The following is a 23,781-nucleotide window of genomic DNA, read 5'->3' as shown; positions in this document are numbered from 1 at the left end:
TTATAAATAAAATAAGAACGTTTTTGTTAAAAGGTACATTTTTTAACAGTATAGGCACCCAACAACTCTTTTCTTGTTGAAAATCCGGCTAGGTATAATTTCTAGAAATTTCAAGGACTAAGAAATCCAGCAATTCTCAAAAACTATTTCGGATCGGCGAAAAATATTCCCTTGGGAATATAGTTTGCGAATATGGCAAGATTGGGAATATAGGTTCCCTTAAGAATTTTATTATTAGTATGGCGTCTTGTGGATCCATACGGGTAGGTACCACCACTCTGCCTATTTCTGCCGTGAAGCAGTAGTGCGTTTCGGCTTGAAGGATGCGGCAGACGTACTGTAAAACTGATACTCAGAACTAATTTCACAAAGCGGCTTTTACGTTGTTGATATATACATAATAATAAATATGTTGAACTTGTCCACGCATTTAACCAAATGCGTGGTTAATAAAAAAGTGATTTAACACAAATACTAAGCATTTATTGCCAACCAATGAACGAACTGCTAACATTACTTTGTTAAAATTTACTAATTAACCTGGAGCCACTACGTTCATCCACAGTGCGTTTCCAGAGATCTTTTTTGCCACGTACCATCCGGCTATGGAATGAGCTCCCCTCCACGGTGTTTCCCGAGCGCTATGACATGTTCTTCTTCAAACGAGGCTTGTGGAGAGTATTAAGCGGTAGGCAGCGGCTTGGCTCTGCCCCTGGCATTGCTGACGTCCATGAGCGACGGTAACCACTCACCATCAGGTGGGCCGTATGCTCGTCTGCCCATATAAAAAAAATACAAATTATGTTTTATACAACAACAAAAAAAAACAATTAATTACGTAACTTTGATAAATGGAAACATGTTTCATTATTTCACTGTTACAGTGAACAGGAAATATTGTTTTCGTGTTTTCTTGTTCATTTATTCGGTGTTAATAATTACAACTACCGTTTTGATAACGAAGTGCTGAATTAATACCAACGTTTTAGTAAAAGTTTCTGGAACCAAAATCGATAGGAACAAAATGATTGTGTTGTGATAAATATGAAATAAACCGCGTTTTCACTGAATTCGCCTATTTCTGCCGTGAAGCAGTAATGCGTTTCGGTTTGAAGGGTGGGGCAGCCGTTGTAACTATACTGAGACCTTAGAACTTATATCTCAAGGTGTGTGGTGCATTTACGCTGTAGATGTCTATGGGCTCCAGTAACCACTTAACACCAGTTGGGCTGTGAGCTCGTCCACACATCTAAGCAATAAAAAATAAAAATAAAAAAAGAACAATCGAAACATTGTTACATTAAAATTCCATACACATTTTTATAGTACCTATAGATTTTCGGATATACTCCGAGATGGGCTTCTGTTTCTTTTCCGATTGGCTTGAAACTTAATCTAATCATATAAGGCAACATTTCAATAATTACAAAATAATACAGGAAATTAATTTTAATTGAAATAAAATATGTGTAAAACATAGCCGTAATGAATATACAATCGAATTAAACATTGCAAATAAAATTTAAAAAAAATACAAATATTGCAATAATAAAGTTAGAGTGAAATACTTTTATAAATTCTAACTGCCCACTTACAGCGACTGATGTATTGATAGCTGCCGAACAAAATGTATCGAATCCTGCCGTATTGTGGGGCTTATTTTACTTTGTTGCAATCCAGAAATTTAAACCTTAAACACGCTCCACTAAAGTTGATAATTCCGGCTCTTAGCTTAGGTACGTATTACTGAAACAGTTCCTTACATCCGGAAGCGTGGTTATGTCAACAGCATTATAATGGGCTTCGAATCTGCAAGCGAAATAAAATCTGAGTTTTAATGCTACCCGTAATGTAATTATTGCAGATAGCTTCACACTGATATTAATGCTCTTACGAAAGAAATATAATTATTTAAATGGATTTTGTTCTCAGAAAGTTTTCTTCAATCTACACATCCTGTGAATATACACATATATAAAATATCTTCTTTCTCTTTCTACCTATTCTAGTAACGTCGAGGGGTTGTTCTAGATTCGCCGAGCTTGTAAGTGAGCTCACGGGGCTCAAACCTGACGACGTTGCTAACGCGAACCCTAGCAAGAGCCGTGCTTTGCAGAATCTTCCACCGGATCGGAAACGCGACCCACTGAGAAGATCCGGTGAGAAACTGAGTGGGCTGTGTTAATTCACTCCTCGAGCCCTTCGTCGCAAGCGACGGGTTCGACGAGGACGATGACCGGTATAAAATATCGGTACATATGCTTAGTTTTATATGTAAAATTTGAACAAGCACCAAGACGTAGTTGAAGGTTCACTGTTCGCAATAATAAACAGTGGTAGACCGGAATAATTGTATGGTATCTTTGCGTGTTAGTAATTAGTATTAGTTTTTGTTAATATTCACCAAATTATCGAACAATAAACATTGAAGTTCGGGCCAATGCCGTGAAAAGGCGGCATAAGGCGAAGCGGGCACAACGATTGTGGGACACGTCACCTGCTGATAACAGCTGCAGGTGTTGACTTCAAATAGAATCCACAACGGTAAAATTGAACACTGTAAAATTATAAACTCGAAGGTAGTCGTTGACTTACGTTGGCTTGGGCCCGAGTATTCTCGTCTGAAATTATTGGCCACTAATAACTTTAATAAAAAAAAGATGTGTGTTGTCGTGGGACACCGGATAGAAACGAATTATTATAAAAATATTAATTTAGGTTCTATTCGAGGTATAAAGAAAATAAAACTGGAGGTTTCGTAACAACCCACGGTCATTCGGTAACGTGCGAACTTATTGTGGTACACTTCATTCACGGCTGTTTGCATAAGAGTTAGTGTATTGCGCAAACGAACGCTTTGAGATCGTGGTCAATGAATGATAAAAAAATATGTTATTTTTTGTACATTATTACAAATTTAAGTCGTACTCTGTATGTGCATTACTAATAAAAATCTTACGTTACGGACGTTTTATCCCGGTTAGGGTACCCCTCCGCAATGTTCCATAAGGAACTTCGTTCCAAAACTTCCGAATAACATATTTAAATGAAGATGTTTTCAGTTGTTTTAAAAATTTCCTATCTAGCTTACCTCATGTTTCCAATCGTGAATACGGACGCAGGCGAGTTGCAATCGGCTTTCTGTCCGGTTCGTAATAAACAATCGTGAATTTTGTTTGAAGAATAGGAAAAACCTAAATCCAAATTTGAAACGCAGATTGAGATTTCGTTTGTCGATTATTGTCCTCGGAATTCACATTCTAATATCGAATCCCCGACCCGCAAGGTGTGCTTAGTGCGAGTTCTTTAACGTTCTCGATAGCGTAAAAGTTAGCTCATATTTGTATGGAATGGGACCGTTTGCGTACGTTTGCCGCTAGGGGCGCTATTCCAACTGCATACTTTGGGCTAACTTTTACGCTATCGAGAAAGTTAAGAAACTCGCACCAAGCACACAGATAATCTACTACTCTTGGTAATTAACAATACTGGTCACCGAAAAAAATAATTAATTAAAGCTGTCTTTTTAATCCCAATGACACTGATCAGGACATTAGTCTTTTAATATTGATCTTTAATACGGGTACAAATGCTTAAGTCAATCGGATGCGTTAAGCATAGATAATAATACACTTAATTGGCGTTAAAGTTATTGAAAATGACATTGAAAGATTCATAGTTATATGTGTACCTACATATTTACAGGTCGTAGTAAGCAGAGCGTGTTAAAAACAGGTACTACAATAATCCTTAAACATTCATTTAAAATGTAATGTACGTAATTACGTCGTCATTACCTCCAATTCGAGTGAACGGTCGCGACAGATCGCCGGATGAGAGGCCGTATCCTGAGGGAAGGACGTAAAAACTGGTCCCAGCCTCGCCCTGAGTTCACATCCGCGCTGCCTATAGCACTGGTTTCGTGATTGCGTGGGTGTGGTCAGTTTTATGAATGAAATAATTTAGTACAGTATTTGCGATTACGAAGACTTAGGAAGTTTGAATGAATTTTTGTAATATTTAGCATAAAAATTCTTGCAATTTCTAAACGTAAATCTATACTGTTACGAAAAATTAGAAAGACAAGCACTAGGAGTTTTAAAAAATATGGCGCCTTTTTCCAGGAACCCTAAATAGAACATTATGGCCGTTCGATCCGAGGCATTCTAGTCTTCGAACTTATGCCGTGGGCGGAAGCATTTACATTGCCTCCGACAGACTATCCTGTGATTAGGTTGCCACAGATAGCTTATAATAAAATTATCTGTACTAGTGTTCCCGCAGTAGTCGAAATTCGACTTTAATTAATTAAAATTATAAGTTTGGACATTATTATGATTTTATTGTCAAAGACTATTATATTTCTATAGTCACAGATTTCGCCAAGACTACACTATAGACAAATACTCGTAATATTAAAGATAAAGAATATTAACCTATTCTCAATTTCACTACAGACTTTAAGCAATTACAAAAGTTTGACAATAAACAAAGTGTATGTTTATATATATATATGTGTGTTGTGTCAAATACATGGTAGTGTGTGTAATGTTTTCTTTATTGATTTAATGTATTTGTAATTCATAATTTTAAAAAAATATTAGCATTCTGCACTTCTTCTCTATATTCTCTATAAGTGTGGGAAATTTCATACTCCTCCGTCCGCGCAATTTTCGTAAAAAGGGGTACAAAGTTTTTGCTTCACGTATTAATAAATAAATAAATAAAAAGGCCTACCGTTGATTATTAGTGAACTACTGAGTCGGTTAATAATATTTGACAATCACGATTTTTTCATTTAATTTTATGTTAGTAGTTAAAAGTTCATAGCAGACCTCGATAGATGGCGTTATTCGTTTTTTTGAATCGCCGCACGTTTAAGTTAGATGACCTAACATAAAAATACATTTCTATGCTAATTTAATTGATCACTGGCTAAGCTTAAATCCGGCCAGCTATTTCAACCGACATAATAATATTAAGTTAACAAACCTCACACTTGTTATTTGAATATTCAAGTTTGTGGCTGATTAATACTGAATAGGTATACTGAATATATAGTCTAGGATACTGAATTGATACCGACCTTATGAAAAACTTTGACTAAAAAAAAATTTACAAAAATACACAACAAAATAATTTTAAGCCGTTATTTCAAAATGTTCTTTATGAACTTATTAAAAGTGCTATAATCAAACTGCACAAATAATCGCTATTCCGACGCTCCGCATTTTATACGCATTAATAGAGAGTCGATGTATCGACGGTTCGCGCTCAAATGTTTAAAAGGATTATCATAAAATCCAAGAGCTCTCTATTAGCCGCTCGTGCTTTAATGATAAAACTAGCATGATAATTAATTGCAACAACAAAATAATGTGAGATTTAATTGAAATGACGTCAAAAGATGCCGTAAACGTATGCGTTAAACGTTATCGAAAGATCTAATAGGCGCATCGCTGACAAATACCGACGGATAACGTCTTGTACGTAGACGCATACTCGTAGACAACAAAGCATCTATTTGTAAGCGCACTAACAAATCTTAATTTAATGAAACTTGATAAATAATTATTTGACATTTCGTCGCTGTCAAACCAAAATCTGCTATGTGCAAAAACTCTATTTTGAATTAACGAGTAATATAAAAACATTTTCGTGTAAAATTTTATATGAAGATGAATTTTTAAGAACTATATCAAATGAAAGCTATAGATTAATATTAAAGCTGTAGACACATAACAGTTTTTTTTATACGGTAAATAGGGCTGTGAACTATACGAAAAGGTCAAAAAGAAAAATCTCAAAAAGTGCACATAGCAGATTCTGGTTTGACAACGACGATTTGTTCGTTTGATTTTCGACAAATATGCGTTTCGATAATGAATTACTGCCGAGCTTAAAAATTGTGTTATCTTTAAAGTGTTTGTTTTTTATTAGGACTATTCTATTTTAACTAGACTTGCCAAAGAAAAGAGATAATTTTAAATTTTGCTCTTACCTAAGTTTTTAACATCTAAGGCAATAAAAAGCAACATTCACGTCTTAATGTCCTTGCCGAATGAATCCTGGTTCCTGTCTACTGCTAGTATGTGCTCTTTTTCATTACATATGCAGACCTCCCGATTCTCCGGATTTTAAATACAGCCCATAGACATCAACAAACGATTGCTCGTGTTAACGGTCTCCTTACAATTATTTCGCATTAAAAATATGTAGAAATATGATATCGTTCCATATACCCTTATAAAGCCGGAACAAACTACAGGATCTAGTATTTAATTAAACTCAGAAAAAAACCGTTTCTTTCATTATCTATCAATTTCAGGCACCGAGAAACAATGATAATTCGAGCCACATACTTTTATTTTCTATAAAAAATGATCCTTACAGAATTAATATCCATCATACAACGAATTCCCCCGGTTTCTTTTGCCTTTTTTGTGTCTTTATGGTGAACATCGACCGTTCGCCGCTATGCGGCTGCTAGTTTTCAATATGTCCGACCGGAAGACTTTTTAAAACACGAACGAAGCAACCGACGTTTGCTAGTTAATTAAAATTGAATAATTCCTTGCAGCGGGCGCGGTGCCGGACAAATGCGCGGTCGCATCTGCGCGAGCAGCTGTCCGGAGCACGCGCCTTTAGAATTCACTACGGCTTGCGTGAAACTCGATATCAAACAACCCGGCTTAACCTTTTAAACGAGATAATAAATACCATTAATGACTGGTGTTTAATAATAGATCTATTTAAAATTATAAATGTTTCTCGTTTCGTCTCTTCGCGTGCCAACGTTGCAACGGAGACACGTAGGGCGTTTAAAAAACATGGAAAAGCTTTCGCTATGTGATATTATTGGTTTAGAATATTACCACCTTGCCTTTTCAGTATCAAAGACCAAATATGGCCAAGTATTATAAGTATTAAACCCTGCCCAATGGGTACGACTAACCAATTTATTTATTAAATATGGAACTAAACGAACGCATATTTTCAAGAATTGGAAAATAAAATAGGAAAACATGTACAGTACCCGACGATAAATATTGGAAATCGACCTTTGAAAAGAGACAAATAACTTACTTCGGCTCGCCAGAGCGTTATCTCTGTCGCACACTACCTATGTGATGTACATAGCGGACGACACGAAAATCCACTTGTCGTGGCCGCCGAAAATTACATCCCCGATCCTGTGGACCTAATGGTAAACAGTCAACGACGCCCTAAGCACGTCATTGCGGATCCCGATCCATTAACTGTGCTTTTAGGTACCTCAAGCACCGGTCACCGTTCTCGCCGGACCCGTCGCTTACGACGAAGGGCTCGGCGAGTAAATTAACCCATAGACATAACCCACTGAGTTTCTCGCCGAATTTTCTAAGTGAGTCGCTTTTCCGAACCGGTGGTAGATTCTGCGAAGCACTGTTCTAGCTAGGGTCAGTGTTAGCAACACCTCCGGTTTGAGCCCCGAGAGCTTACCTACACGCTAGGGTAACGCTGATATAGTCTCTCAAGGCTATCAGCATAGGTAGGATTTTTAAAAAACATAGCGGATTGTTAGTGTATCGTGTGACGGAAAGAATGCTTTATTCGTAATGCATTCCCAAGTAAGTAAAGCAAGCCGAAGTTAGCCGATTGGCTCTTTCCATTGATGGATGTGCAATATTTATTGCCGGATACTATACTGCTACTTCGAAATAATTATGATAGAATTTGGCTTGAGTTGAAGTCGCGATTATTTGTCCTCAAACGATAAACTTCCCGCACAGTTAACTTAGGATAAAGCGGATATCGTAGTCAATAAACATCAAACCAATGCCGCCACCCATTTCGAAACATGCCTTCTTCCTCATAACTGAAACTTTATGTATATACTACCAAATCGCCCTCGCTTCGCTTCGGGTATTGAATTTTATCTATATCTTATTGAATTTTCTTTCTCATTTTTCATAATATGCCGCCCTCAGTTTATAGTCATAACTATTCAAATATTTGTCCAAATGATGTAGTGTAAATGGCAAAGTTTAACTACTTTAAATACCAGATGCGATAAAAGTATTTATTTTGATATAAGGATAAATTTTTTACTAGCAAATGTGCGTTATAAATAAATTATCAATTTTTATTGTATTTATGGTTCACTATTTTGGCGATAATGGCTTACACATAAGAGATAGATTTTTTTTGTTATTTCCTATATGGATAGACGAACTCACAGCCCAACTGGTGTTAAGTGGTTACTGAAGCCCATAGACATCTACAACGTAAATGTGCCACCCACCTTGAGATATAAGGTCTCAGTATAGTTACAACGGCTACCCCACCCTTCAAACCGAAACGCATCACTGCTTCACCGCAGAAATAGGCAGGGTGGTGGTACTTACCCGCGCGGACTCACAAGAGGTCCTACCACCAATAATTACGCAAATTATAATTTTGCAGGTTTGATTTTTATTACACGATGTTATTCCTTCACCATGGAAGTCAATCGTGAACATTTGTTTAGTACGTATTTCATTAGAAAAATTGGTACCCGCCTGCGGGATTCGAACACCGGTGCATCACTTCAACACGAATGCACCGGACGTCTTATCTTTTAAGCCACGACGACTTCAAAATGTATTATAATAAATTATAGCTTATATCTTATTTTGGTGTGTCAGCTATATTATTGTACAGTTACATCAAAATCCATTCAATAATTTTGCGTAAAGAGTAACAAATATACATAAAAAAATATGCATAAATCATAGTGATATTATTCTTTCAAGTCGTTCTTAAGCACGCATTAGATAATATTATGCCTACCGACTAGAACCTTGGTATAGTAGTTAGAAACGAGTCGTACAAACCATTATCATTTTGACTACCTGACTCAATTTTACACGTAACGGTCGCGTACATAATTATTAAAACGGCTTTAGTTCTCATAATAAACTTATAAACAAGATAAATTTACGATTATGTTGAACAAAATCTACGGAACCGCACACCGAACATCCGTTAGGCACTAATGAATGGGGACGGCCGGTTCTTTGAGCCGGCTGCTCCCGAATATTGGGGGACCGGATCAGGTTGTGCGCCGTCTCTACGCGGGGGTGGTGCGATCGATGGCCCTGTACGGTGCACCTGTGTGGGCTGAGCCGCGCAACCGGGCCACTATGGCTCGGTTCTTGCGCCGGCCGCAGCGCACCGTTGCCATCAGGGTCATCCGCGGATATCGCACCGTCTCCTTCGAGGCGGCGTGTGTTTTGGCGGGGACGCCGCCATGGGAGCTGGAGGCGGAGTCGCTCGCTGCCGACTATCGGTGGCGCAGCGAGCTTCGTGCTCGGGGCGTGGCGCGGGTCCCCGAGAGTGAGCTGCGGGCGCGGAAGGCCCATTCTCGGCGGTCCGTGCTCGAGTCGTGGTCGAGGCGATTGGCCAACCCCACGTGGGGGCTACGGACCGTCGAGGCGGTTTACCCGGTCTTTGATGACTGGGTGAATCGTGGCGAGGGACGTCTCACCTTTCGTCTGGTGCAGGTGCTGACCGGGCACGGATGCTTCGGGAAGTACCTGCGCCGGATAGGGGCTGAGCCGACGACGAGGTGTCACCATTGTGGACACGACCTGGACACGGCGGAGCATACGCTCGCTGTCTGCCCCGCTTGGGAGGTGCAGCGCCGTGTCCTGGTCGCAAAGATAGGACCTGACTTGTCGCTGCCTGGCGTCGTGGCGTCGATGCTTGGCAGCGATGAGTCATGGAAGGCTATGCTCGACTTCTGCGAGTGCACCATCTCGCAGAAGGAGGCGGCGGGGCGAGTGAGGGAAAGCTCTCCTCACTACGCGGAAACCCGCCGCCGCCGAGCAGGGGGTCGGGACCGGGGTCGTATCCGTGACCTGGCCCCCTAAGAGCTAGGGGTCCCACCCGTTTTGTGCGGGGAGGGACCCAGACGAGGGGTGGCGTGCTCTGCACGCTCACCCGCAATAGGAAGCCGGGTGATGGTAGACCGCGTTCCCCCGACCGCTCTGGGGGAAGGTGTAACGCGGCGCCATCAAAGCGGGCTCTCGGCCCGCTGAACGAGGGAACCGGTGGTCGTTTCGCTGGCGGCCACCGGTCCGGCGTCCGTGGGACGGTGGGATGGATGTAATGTGCTCTGCGTCAACCCTGTCCCGCCGTTTCAATAGCCCCGACTGGGCTCCGGCCCGGTCCGAGGTAGGGCGCCGGTTGTGAGCGGCAGGAGTTTTTAGTGAGGTTCAACTCCCACATACCCCACCTGCCGCGCGGGTGGGGATCCGGCGATTTTCTCCTGTGGAAAAAAAAAAAAAAAAAAAAAAAGGCACTAATGAAAGATTCGTGCTTGCTTGACCATAAGTAATTCGTGTTAAAATGCTTTTACACGAATTTACAACTAAAATATGAATAAAATTGTGGCATTATGTACTTAATTGGTTGTTTTTTAGTAACAACCAGAGCGTCTACCGGATGTTAAGTGGCATCGCTGACCATAAACCGCCATTAAGGGTATAATACAATATCAAGTAAAAGTTTCTCTAATTAAACCAGTTTTTTAATTCAATCCTGTAGTCTCGTAATCTAAGAAAAACACTTAAAGGGCCTGGCATCATAAATGAGCTTATATGGTTATATGCGTTACCTTTTTGTCTTTCGCAAATCAATACCAACCGTGATCCGCTTCAGGTGAAAAACACTTATATAGGTACATATTCGTGACTTAAAATTGTACATACCCTGTAAGTTTGTATCGGGACCAAGTGATGTTAGTATATAGTTTTATCTCTCCCGATTTTGTCGTATTTAATGCCCCTAACTGCTGGGTCGAAGGTCGCATTCGCGCCTCAGACATACATTAGTTTAGTGACCAAGTTTATTGGCTCTTTATCGGAATGTTTAATATCGCTTAAATTCTCGCTTCTGTGAAAACGGTACTGTGGGCCAAAGCTGACATCCTCTCTATTTTTCTGGCCTGAAGCAACAGTGCGTTCCAGTTTGAAGAAAACAGTTAATATACAAACCACTTAACTTCAAGTTATAAAATTGGCAACCCAATTTACTCTGGATTATTTAGGCTCCGATAGCTAAGAGCCATGAATTCATGAACCTCAGAAGAAGTTTAGCCTTCTATGTCTATAGTAAATGTAACTGTGATGGATTGTAGATGTATTTACATAAAGCCACTGTCAGCGTTCTCTACACATTGATATAGTCTGTGGTGAAGACAGAAACCCCGCCAAAACTAAAACGTAAAATTACACTCCTCATTTTCTACTCGTAATTGTAAATGTTAAATTGTTGTTTCGCGTTAAATTGAACATATATAATAATTGGACTTTTTAACTACGAGTAAGCATTAACATGTACATGGTACGTCGACATTCCCGCAAATAACTATAACTTTTAAAAAGCTAAAAATATAAATATATCGTTGAGTCCCTAGCTTCATGATCAAGACATATATGTATTTAAAAAAGAAGATTACCTATGGCTTTAAAATTTCTTACAAAAATTATTTTTTGCTCAAAATATTTTTTATATAAATAACCGTTACCAACAAAGAAAACATTAAAAAACAAGTCCATTATTTTATACAGCAAAGCATGAAATAAAACGCAGAATGATTTCTCGAAGTGTCCGTGAACCGTTCGCGTCACGGGACATGAACAAGCGTAATTACATAAAACATAACTAGTGCTCTGTGCTCTATGACTGCTATTGTTCTAACGAAAACATGAATCGAAGGTCATTTACCTCTTTATAGTTTATTTAGACTCGTTATATTCCTTGATTTCGCTAGTTAAATGCAAATAATTTACTGATACAAAAATATGTCCTTACATGTTTTGTAAATAAATCTATGGTAAAAAGAAAAGTCTATGGTAAAAAAAAAAAAAAAAAAATGCTACAGATTCCATGGACCGCCTTTCGCACCAACGTGTCTATTCTGAGAGAGCTTCATATCAAAGCCAGACTCTCCACTATATGCCTTCGTAGGGTGCTGGAATTCTTCGGACATATTGCTCGTAAAGAGGGTCACAATCTTGAACAGCTGATGGTGACAGGAAAGGTAGATGGCAAACGTCCCAGAGGACGCAGTCCCACGAGATGGTCGGACCAAATACGATCTTCTCTGAGCATCAATTTCCATAATGCCCTTCATGAAGCAAAGGATCGCGGCAGATGGAGGGAAGTCGTATGGGAGAAACTGATGCAGCGGGGGAGTCTCGACCCTCAGTAATGAGGAAAACGACGCGAGGAGGAGGAGAAAAAGGAAAGAAAATCATAGATATATGAGTTCTGGTTCGAGTTGTGCATATTATTAAGTTTGGAGATTAACTTCAAGGGAATTAATAACAAACTACTAGACAGAGATATTATTTATTTAAAATTAAATACAATAATATTAAGTAAATAAATAAAATTGAATATATTCCAGAAAATCTTACAAATAAGAATGAATATGCAGGATTTGATCGTTTGGTTTTTATGTTATCAGTGTTCGAGTCGTATTTAGCCGACAGAATGGAAGCTTTTTACATTAATCTATTGTTTGCACGTCACGGAAGGCTAAAACATCAGCATCATGAACAACCCGAGAGCTTTTAAAGCAAACCTTACAGTTTTAAATTCCCAATCGTGAATTTGAACTTGTTCACTTTTGAATTTGCGTCACTGTTATAACTCATATAAAACACTTTGTCATACTTAATAATCTAGAAAAATACATATAGTAATGTGATAATAGTAATATTTAAAGGATTTTAACACGACCTTTAATTTTGGCGAAATCTATTTTTCAGCGTTTTTGCAACGCCGTGCACTTAAAGCTGTAGTTATATGTAATTACTTATTTAATAACTTGAAATCAATAACGGAAGTACACGGTTGTATGTTATTAGTGTTATAAAAGTGCGAAAAAAAACCTTCAAACATCAATATGAGCCTAATGTGAAAAGTTTTGAAGTCGTCATGGCTTAAAAGTTAAGATCCCTGGGTATATTCGTATCAAACGATGCAACTGTGGCGGTATTCAAACCCCGGATGCTGGTACCAATTTTGCTAATGAAATAAATACTTAACAAATGTAGGACGTAGGACGTCTTGTAAGTCCACAACGGGTAGGTACCACCACCCCGCCTAATTCTGCCGTGAAGTAGTAATGCGTTTCGGTTTGAGGGGTAAGGCAGCGGTTTTACCGTTGTTGTATAAAGAAGACTAGAGAAGTTGGGACCTTAGAACTCATATCTTAAGCTGGGTTGCTGCATTTACGTTGTAGATGTCTATGGGTTCCAGTAACCACTTAAAGCTGGGTGGGTGGTGATCTCATCCACACATCTAAGTAACAAAAGAAAAGAGTGCATTTCCGACTTCCAACTTGATATATGTACTTACTAAAGGGTCTAGATTCATTATACAAACGATTTTTTCCAAAATCCAAAACTACTTTAAAGGCTAATAGTATACTAGGTATGGGCGTTAGGATATTTAATAAACTACCAAAGAAATTAAGAGACCTAGACGATTTTCATTTGAAGAAAAGACTAAAAGATAACCTTATTAGTGAAAATTATTATTACATAAATGATTTTCCTAGGGACGACATTGAAAATAAATAGGTTTCTTAATTATTAGTTGAATTATGGATGAATGAATGGTAAATTATATAATATCATAGTATCTTGCACTGCACTAAAATTCGCATGTCAAATAATGACAAAGCATATACGCCGCTTTTAACTACACTTATAACTCATTTTCACTTAATGATTTCTTTCTCTTTCTCTCTTTCTCTCCCCACATACCACAGTGGCAGACTATTCTAAGGCACACGGTTATATTTACTAATTTTCGTTTCTAATTTTGGAGATCTACCCTATTTGTTACGTTTTCATACCACGTCTCGCTATATCGTGCAAGGAGGTTCGTCGACCTCCCAAGTTCTCAGTAATGGACGTTGTAATTAATAATATTCGTTATTAATAATTAAATAAGCATAAGATTCGTTGTATAGGTTAATTAACACTGAGTTTCTAAATTCTTTATGAACGTGATTAATTGTATTTCCACGGACTATTTTCTATGGAATGTTTGTTGTTATGGCTGACTTTAAAAATATTTTTAAATGCATGATTAACATACTTATAATAATGAATATCTATCATAATAAGGTCTGGAATAATGAATGTAACAAAGTCAAACCAAATTTCAGTATAAAATAGAATTTTATTTTTAAGATTAAAGAAATTAAGTTCGTGAATAGCACTATATATTCTCTGAAGATCTTCAGAGAAGATCAGAGAAGAAAAAAAATTTGATAATTTATTAATAATTAATTAATTTATAATAAGTTTTGATGTGTTCTTTTTAAATCAAAAGAAAATTACAAATGTATGTAACCTCTATACGATTAATCCTAAAAGAGGTTAATATGTTATTTATAACATTCTTCTTTAGATGACATAAATAGAATTTCGATTATTGAAACATTAGAACATTAGACATATAAAAAGCATTTTTGAAATATTAAAATATAAAAACATATAAAAATAGTGGTGAAGCAATAGCTTTAAATGTTGTTTCTCTTCATAAGAGCAACTCAATTTGTGCTATAGTTTTACTAAGCTAAACTGTATTTTGATATAAATAAAATAATACATTATATGTATAATATACCAAATGAAAAAAATCTGTATTTTTTTAATATCACACAAAGAAATTTATTCATTATATTTCTTTATTTGTCCGCTATTCTCGAAAACATTTCAATGTACAATTTCTTACTAATTACACGTCAAAAATAATCATTTAATTTAAAAAAAAACGCCCAAGTATCGTTTACAATAAATACGTACGGTACCTAACCGATTGCTCAAACTAATCTGTTCGTTACATGGCAACAAAGGATTTACGCGACTTCTTCGCTCTAATGATCAGAGCTTATTCAGAGCTTGGGAACTCTGAGCTTCCGTAGAGTTGCTTAAAACTAGAGGTTACAGACAAATAAAATGTGACTTATTTTGGTACCGATCTGAATCTATACTAATATATAAATCTACAGTGGTTTTTAAGGATGTTCCGTTATAACTACTGAACCATGCATCCGATTGACTTGAAACTTGGTATCCATGTAGAAAATACATGTACTTAAGGGATAGGCTAATATTAATATGAGTGTTGGACTCCCTAATAATAATGACAGTAAATAATAATGTTAATTTTAAATGCCCAGCGAAGCGGGCCAGTACGGCTATAACAGAATAAAGTTGAATTCCCAGATGGTCCAATACTATGAGCAAAACTTATACATATAATAAGCTACCCTTATTGGTGGTCAGCGTGCGTCATTACTAATAACATTTCATAAAATTTATTAACCATGTTAATACGCTTTAAGAAAATTATTAAGGAACACTTGTGCAGCATTTCAATTGAAAGTCTATGATTATTTAATGGAGAGTGCGAAATAGTAATGAGATGTTCGCTGAGAACTATTCGTTTTATTAATATTAATATTTCGTTTTTTTTTAAGAAAAGAATTATAAATTATTTTTAAAACAGAAATAACAACATAAGCGCATAAATACGACAAACCCAACGAGTTTGTTTTGCGAGCTCTTTGCGACTGTGGCTTTTTGAAAACCAGTACTATTAACATTTTGTATTATAACATTCTAATAGGTACTAGCTACACCCGTGAAGTTGTTCGCATGGCGCATATGCATAGCCCGTGGAATCGTAAATGTAAATAGAGACGAGACAAAACAGCGATTATTGTGGACGAAAGCCCCCAATGCTATTGGTAAGTTTAACGGGCGCATACCCAAAACAAATTGTTGACATCACTAACGCGTGATATATATAGCTATAGTACAACCGACCATACGAGAAGGAGCTTTAGAATTTTGTCTAAGCAATGCCCAATCTCTGTCCTTGGACACTGTTGATTGCATAGTCGCCCCATTGCTGGCGGACATCGCGCTCGTCAATACCTCAACCTCCATCACATCTCTTTGCATTGTTAGGAGGCGTGCTTACACAATCGTGGAGTTTTATAGGCATATAAACTTATTTATGAAACGCAAGCACCAATGCCGATAAAGAAGTTAGGGAGGAAACTAAAAAGGGAAAATCTTTCACCGAGCGGGTGAATTTTCTGCGCAGACCAATCGCGACAGTCTTAATGTTCAAAACTACATGCAAAAATATCTTGAAAATAACGTTAGCACAATTCAAACATTTCCCAATTAACTTCTGTTCCAAAATAGCTAACGCTACGAATTCAAGGTTTCCATAGGCTACTTTTTTGATACTTCACTCTATTAACAGAAATATCGACAAAACATAAGCCTTCTACACTTTTTCTTCTTCAAGAGAACAAACTACTTGAGAAAGGCATTGAAAGATTAAAATTACGACTGCGCTGGCAGATGTGCATTGATACTTTGGGTGCATTTTGATTGAAAGACATATTTTTTTATAAATATGATAGAAAAATGACTATAACTTTTTGTATACTAAACGGGAATTTCGTTAGTAAAAGGTGTAAAAACCTAGTATAAGTGTGAATGTTTCATGATTTTGTTTGTTCATTCGCGTGTCTTTTAACTTGAATTGAATGACTCAAGTTCAAATTATAGAATAATTAGTTTAGATACTTTAGCGGAGGGAGCGGAGGCTTCTAACATATTATGATACTATTACTAACATACAACAGCGTACGGCAGTATATTTAAACATAAAACACTTCGGGATAGCCAAATCAAAACTCGGTTTAGTCCAATATATTTAGTTGAATCTTTCGTAACAAATAAAAAAATTTAGCACAATTACACACTGTCATTGTGAAAACCTCTCAGAATTTACAAAACAAAACACAATGACACATTGATTTTCTTGAAACAATTAAATTTGCAGATTCTGCTCGTGCCGCTTATAACGTGGCCTGCTGTCAATGAACTCTGTCGCAATTACAATCATGCATTATAATAAGTGCATTTAGCATTAATGTGTAACACAACATGATATTCGACATGCAAATTTTTTATTGTATCTTTAATTATTTATATATAACATTAAGTATACAGTTGTATAATTGTTAAAGTGTATTTTAATTTTATTTTTATTGCATACATCGGTGGATGAGCTCACAGCCCACCTGGTTTTAAGTTATTACCGGAGCCTAGACATCTATAATGTAAATGGCGCCACCCACCTTGACACACGAGTTCTAAGGTCTTAAGTTTAGTACAACGGCTGTCCCACCCTTTAAACCGAAACGCATTACTGCTTCATGGCAGAAATAGGCAGGGTGGTGGTACCTACCCGTGCGGACTCACAACAGGTCCTAATACCAGTCACTATGCAAATTATAATTTTGCGGATTTCATTTTTATTACACGATGTTATTCCTTCACCGTGGAAGTCAATCGTGAACATTCAAACCCGCAACTGATGGTAGCACCTCTTGTGAGTCCCCACGGGTAGGTACCACCACCTTGCCTATTTCTGCCGTGAAGCAGCAATGCATTTCGGTTTGAAGGGTGGGGTAGCCGTTGTAATTATATTGACACTTTAGAACTTATATCTCAAGGTGGGTGGCGCATTTACGTTATAGATGTCTATGGGCTCTAGTGACCACTTAACACCAGGTGGGCTGTGAGCTCTTTCACCCCTTTAAGGAATAAAAAAAACGTGTTTTCGACTGTGTACGTGTGGTCACCGATAAAAGGATTATATGAAATTAGCATTTATAGTTACTGGGAGTCATTCTCGGTGCTTTCAATCATTTCAAGAACCAGTCACCCAGTCACCAGTTTCGTCGAACTCGAATGTATGCGGTGGTAGATTCGGAGAAGCACTACTCAACGGCCGTCTGGTGTAGTGGTAAGTGACATAGTCACTACACAAGGGGGTCGCGGGTTCGAATCCCGCTAAGGGAAGATATTTGTATGATAAATATAAATGTGTTTTCCAGGGCTATGGATGTATATTAAATATATGTATGTGTATAATAAAAATCTTACATTTATTTCCGTTATCTGGTATCTGTAACACAAGTTCTTTACGAACTTATCACGGGACCAGTTAACGTGGCGTGATTGTTAGTAAATATTTATATATTATATTATATTATTACTCTTGTTAGGACATATGTGAGCAAATTCTCTCAGGCTGAGAGATCGTGAGGCGAGCCATCAACCAAATTGAAGCCAAAATATCCTCTCGAGGATACTTACTGGCAGGTAGGTCTAAAAACAAAAGCGGGTGTAGGAAGCACGTGTATTGTCTTGTTAATAGCCGGGCAGAATTATTAGGATTCTCCAGCTAGAAATCCCATATCCATATGAATCATTTAAATCCATACTTTTCCTAATCACATGCCATGCTAACTACTTTTTTTTTTTATTGCCCTTGTAGGCAAACGATCATACGGCCCACCAGATGGTGAGTGGTTACCGTCGCCCATGGACTTCAGCAATGCCAAGGGCAGAGCCAAGCCGCTGCCTATTTCTTAGCAAGATCACTATAGGTTTCTTCCACAGCTTTAGTTCAAAACAATTTTTCTATCCCTAGAAAGATTAAAAGCTCGTGTAACAAACATGACTTATAAAGAATGTAGCCCGCCGTGGGAACACACAAAATCGCTAAATTTTAATTCATAAAGATCACTATCAACGTTTTCAATGAAGAAACACCAAACTTGAACAACGGGTGTTTCTCGTTTCTTCTACACAACAAAATTTTTATATTTTCAACTTTGTAACTAGTATTTTTTGTTGCCTCAATTATAGCTGCACCGGCGTGGTCTAGGCGAATTCTTTCCGGAACCGAAGACGTTGGTAGTTATTAGAACTAGGCTGATGTGATATCAATAAAAAAAATATTGAATTCTAATACTTTCACTACAGCCTTCCTGAGCTACACGCAATGTACTGGTAACATCATTAAGCCCGGTCACCGTCCTCGTCGAACACGTCGATCTGTTGATCAAAGCGTTTGACGAGCGGACTAACTTACAGACACAGCCCATTGAGTTTCTCGTAGATGCTGCGAAGCACTACTCTTGCTACCCCAGAGACACAGCCCACGGAGTTTCTCGCCGGATCTTCTCAGTGGGTCGCGGTTCCTCCAACTGCATTGCACTGCTTTTGCTACCCCATAGACACAGCCCACTGAGTTTCTCGCCGGATCTTCTCAGTGGCTCGCGTTTCCGCCAACTGCATTGCACTGCTTTTGCTACCCCAGGGAGGCAGCCCACTGAATTTCTCGCCGGATCTTCTCAGTGGGTCGCGTTTCCATCAAAGCCTTCTAGTTTGAGCCGCGAGATCTCAAAAAAAACTCTTAGTTGATAGCGTTAGCAAATTCGCCCGTGACTTCACCTACGCGTCCGGACGTGGCTTGTATAGCCCCCTAGGCTACCAGCAAATAGGTAAGAAAAAAGTACTTTTAAGTTTTAATCTCTAATCAATACTTATTGCAGTCATTTAATTATTTCCGACGTTGCGAATACTATTATAGTTAAGTTACTCTTAACGTATTCTCTCGCGACTTCGTCGGAAATAATTTAATGAAAACAATAAATACGAGAACTAATCGTAAAAGTATCTTTATCTCCGACAAAAACAGAACAAAAGACTAAATGTAATGTAATGTATATGTTCTCTTTTAAACGAATAACCTTAAGCGACGTCAAATAATTCCAAATCTCATGATAGCTGTACAATAAACAAAATTAACGCGTTATTGAATCATAGATGTCATGTCTCGAATCATACCAACAGTTTTTTTTTTTTTTTAGATGATAGAGAATATACTCGGAGAATGCGTTGCCTTTTAGGTTAAAAACCACATTTCTATTTTTGCGGCAAAACAATCATGTACATAATATGTAGTTAGAAATTCAAATGTTCTTTTCAAAGAGGATTGATACAAAATTATTTCGATCATCTTTATTTTATCTATTACTACATAATATGTATAAACGGGCCGAGGAACTGATATTAAATGTTGGTTTAACATGGACACCACAACGTAAAAGCTAGTACCTACCTACTTTAAAGACGAAGCCTCAATTATATAACAAAAAGAACCCTTTTGAAATTATAAAGGGATTCTAGTCATTAATGAAATCTGATAAAACGCACACGTGTTTCATTTTTTTTTATTGCTTAGATAAGTGGACGATCTCACAGCCCATCTACAACGTAAATGCGCCACCCACCTTGAGATATAAGTTCTAAGGTCTCAAGTATAGTTACGACGGCTGCGCCACCCTTCAAACCGAAACGCATTAGTGCTTCACGGCAGAAATAGGCAGGGTGGTGGTACCTACCCGCGCGGACTCACAAAATGTCCTACCACCAGTAAAAATATGAAATACAATAAATAATTTGAAATTACAGTCAACGAAGAATCATTCAGTACCCTAAATGGTTTCTCCGGTAAATCGTTGGCAATCGATAGATGGCTTCGGTCACACGAAGCTGTAGTTGCACCATTAACAGAACAAAAACGTTCCACCGTCACGAGTATCTGAAGCTAGATTAAGCGCACCGCTCACTTGAGGAGTCCGGATCGGATACGAGTGCTCGAACTGTTTTGAAGGCTAATCTATCTTCTATCTATTTAATTTAATCTATATATATAAAAATGAATTGCTGTTCGTTAGTCTCGCTAAAACTCGAGAATGGCTGGACCGATTTGGCTAGTTATGGTCTTGAATTATTTGTGGAAGTCCAGAGAAGGCTTAAAAGGTAGATAAATATGAAAATGCTCGGAATTATATATATAAGTGGGATATCGGTACTTTTTGGTTAATTCACACTGGCACACGAGTTTTATTTTTAAAAGAAGAAAATATAAATGACAGATATAAGTTGGACATAACGATGTTACGAATGTGTATGTAGTATTTTTTGAAAGAATAAAAGATTTTGTTGTTAAACTAAATATCCACTAGATTTCGCCATACCATCCCACATCTTTTTGGGGGCTCGTCCGGGATACCATCCACGATACTGTTCAGGATGTCGTTCGGTGATAAATCACAGTGGATTGACGAATTTTTACAGAGATAAGTTGACTGCTATAGTGCATTTTCATTGTGCATCCAAGACTTGGAGACGTGTAAAAATAACGATTTTATGATGCAGATTATTGATGAAGTTTCGTGTAACATTATTTTATGCAGACTTATTATGAAGATTACATAAGATTATTTACTGAAGATTACCTACTTAAGAAGAAGACTGATTTTGAAAATTGTTATTAACGACTACTACGACTATTTATTTACGAGTTCAACGAGACTATTATCTTTTTTTTGCATAAAAATCCTAAAGTAAAAAATGCCTCCTAAGAAGAATAATGATAATGACGAAAGAGAAGACGTTGAGGTGCATATCTCGTTTCGTGATTTGGAGCAGTCCATGACACCTTTCACCGGAGATGATACTTACCCGATTTCGGAGTTTTTTGATGAATTTGAAGATGTTGCTGATTTGATGAAGTGGACCAAAGTGGAAAGATTGATCTATGCAAAGAAACTTTTGGGTGGAACAGCAAAGTTATTTTTAAGATCTATTGGTAGAGTTAAAGACTATCCTACTTTGAAGGAAGCCCTTATTGAAGAATTTGGCCCTAAGGTTAATAGTGCTAAGATTCACAAGAAGCTTATTTCACGAAAGATAAAAAATGATGAAACTATACAACAATACTTTTTAGTTATGAAAGAAATAGCACTGCATGGAAGAGTAGATGATGCTGCTTTAATGGAATACGTCATAGATGGTATCAATGATCCTGAATCTAACAAAGCAATTTTATATGGAGCTACAGACTTGAAAGATTTTCGAAAGAAGCTAGACATCTACAGTGATTTTCGAAAGAAGCTGGACGATTACAGTGATATTCGGAAGAAAATGAGTACACAATCATATCACCAGGCAGTTCCGCGAGTAAATGCAGATGCAGGCACATCGCCATCAAGAAAACCGCATTTTAAAAGATGCTATAACTGTGGTGATTTAGACCATCAATCCTCCTGTTGTACAAAGGGCATTAAATGCTTTAAGTGTAATGAATTCGGTCACAAGGGAAACGAATGTAAGAATGAAGTTAAGAAGTCTTTAATTATTCAGAAGAAAAACGAAGAAGAAAAAATCCCTTACAAGAAAGTGTTATTGAATGGAACAGAGATGGTGGCTTTTATCGATACAGGTAGTGACGCGAACCTTATTATACAATCAGAATTTGAAAAAATTGAAAATAATATCCAAAATTATGACAAGAATTCAGAAGTTCGTCTTACGGGCATTGCTAACAAAGAACTACTTATCAAAGGTGTTTTTACTACTCAGCTACAGATTGATAATGCTGTTACGGATATCAAATTTTACATTGTAGAAGATGATATAATACCTGTAAAGCTGATCATTGGCAACCCCATACTGCGTGAATTCGAAGTAAAGTTTACAAGAAATGGTATTTTAATGGAGAAGATTCCACTTTGTGCTATTGTTGTTGAGAAGGACGAGGTCAAAGAAGACTACAAGAAATTAAAAAAAGGAGATTACAAGAAGTTAGAGAAAGAAGATTATAAGAAGTTAGAGAAAGAAGACTGCAAGAAGTTGGTTAAAGTACCTTACCAGAATCATTTGACACAAAATAGAATACTGTACAAAGAGAAGAATGGAAGTAGTTTTATCGCTGTACCAAAGAAGATGGAAAAAGAAATTATAAGAGAGAATCATAGAAGAGGACGACTAAAAGTTGAAGATTGGGAATGGAGGAGGTCCGATACATACGACTAGCCTTGCTAATTTTATTAAGCTATGAACTGATTCGTCTGAGGCAGACGAATGGGTAGGAATGGCCGAGTGGGATATCGGTACTTTTTGGTTAATTCACACTGGCACACGAGTTTTATTTTTAAAAGAAGAAAATATAAATGACAGATATAAGTTGGACATAACGATGTTACGAATGTGTATGTAGTATTTTTTGAAAGAATAAAAGATTTTGTTGTTAAACTAAATATCCACTAGATTTCGCCATACCATCCCACATATATACATAACAATTTTGTTTTTTCTTTAATGTCGGACGGATTCCTTTTGTTTGTTTTAAGTTTATTTTATACAAAAGTTTAGGTCTCAGCCGAGTCAGCTAGTGAGAAATAAATGCCTAAAACAATAGAAGGTTTTAATTGAATTCCAACAAACGTAGCACAAGCTGCACAAGGCCAACATTATTGCGTTCATCTATCATCTTCGACAGCTGTGACCACTGGCAATCCGTATCTACATTGTACTGGACAGCTGAAAATACATTAGTATTTTCATAGTCATTAGTATTTTCATTTATATTTTCAAATTAGTATTTTTATAACTCTTATTGGATTATGTAGTATTGCCGTCGGTAAATCGATGTGATCCGAACACGCTTAGTGAAGGATGCGCATTCTCGATCCGTGCCGAAACTGTTTAGCCGTCAAATGTGGCGTAAAAGATAAAATCGTGCGGTCGTTGCACCCGTTCTGTGTTCAGTTATATGAGATTTTTCAAAAGAAGAGAGAAGAAATAGTCAAATGTCTATGGAATTATTATTTAATTCTTGAATCGCAAATTTTATTTACTGAAGATCCTCGTTTAGTTCACTAATTGGGAACTAAGTTTATTAATAATATTAACGATGTAAATAAAATGAAAATTACCTATATTTTCATGCACGAAAATGCTTTTTTTTTTGTTTATTAGAAAATTGTTAAATATTTTGAATTAG

At 37.3% G+C, this 23,781-nt stretch overlaps 1 long non-coding RNA gene across 1 annotated transcript in view; it reads right to left on the bottom strand.

The window, feature by feature from the left end:
* Positions 1–1,434: 1,434 nt before the first annotated feature.
* Positions 1,435–23,781, bottom strand: part of LOC110386026 (uncharacterized) — a 55,727-nt gene continuing 33,380 nt past the window's right edge. Inside the window, exon 2 of the long non-coding RNA XR_009973036.1 lies at positions 1,435–1,809. This is a non-coding gene — a long non-coding RNA (uncharacterized LOC110386026). The remainder of the gene's footprint in view (positions 1,810–23,781) is intronic.

The sequence above is a fragment of the Bombyx mori genome, chromosome 4 (assembly GCF_030269925.1).
Source record: "Bombyx mori chromosome 4, ASM3026992v2".
NCBI lineage: Eukaryota > Metazoa > Arthropoda > Insecta > Lepidoptera > Bombycidae > Bombyx > Bombyx mori.
Note: the sequence above shows the minus strand (reverse complement) of the source record. Positions and strands in the feature narration are given on the sequence as shown.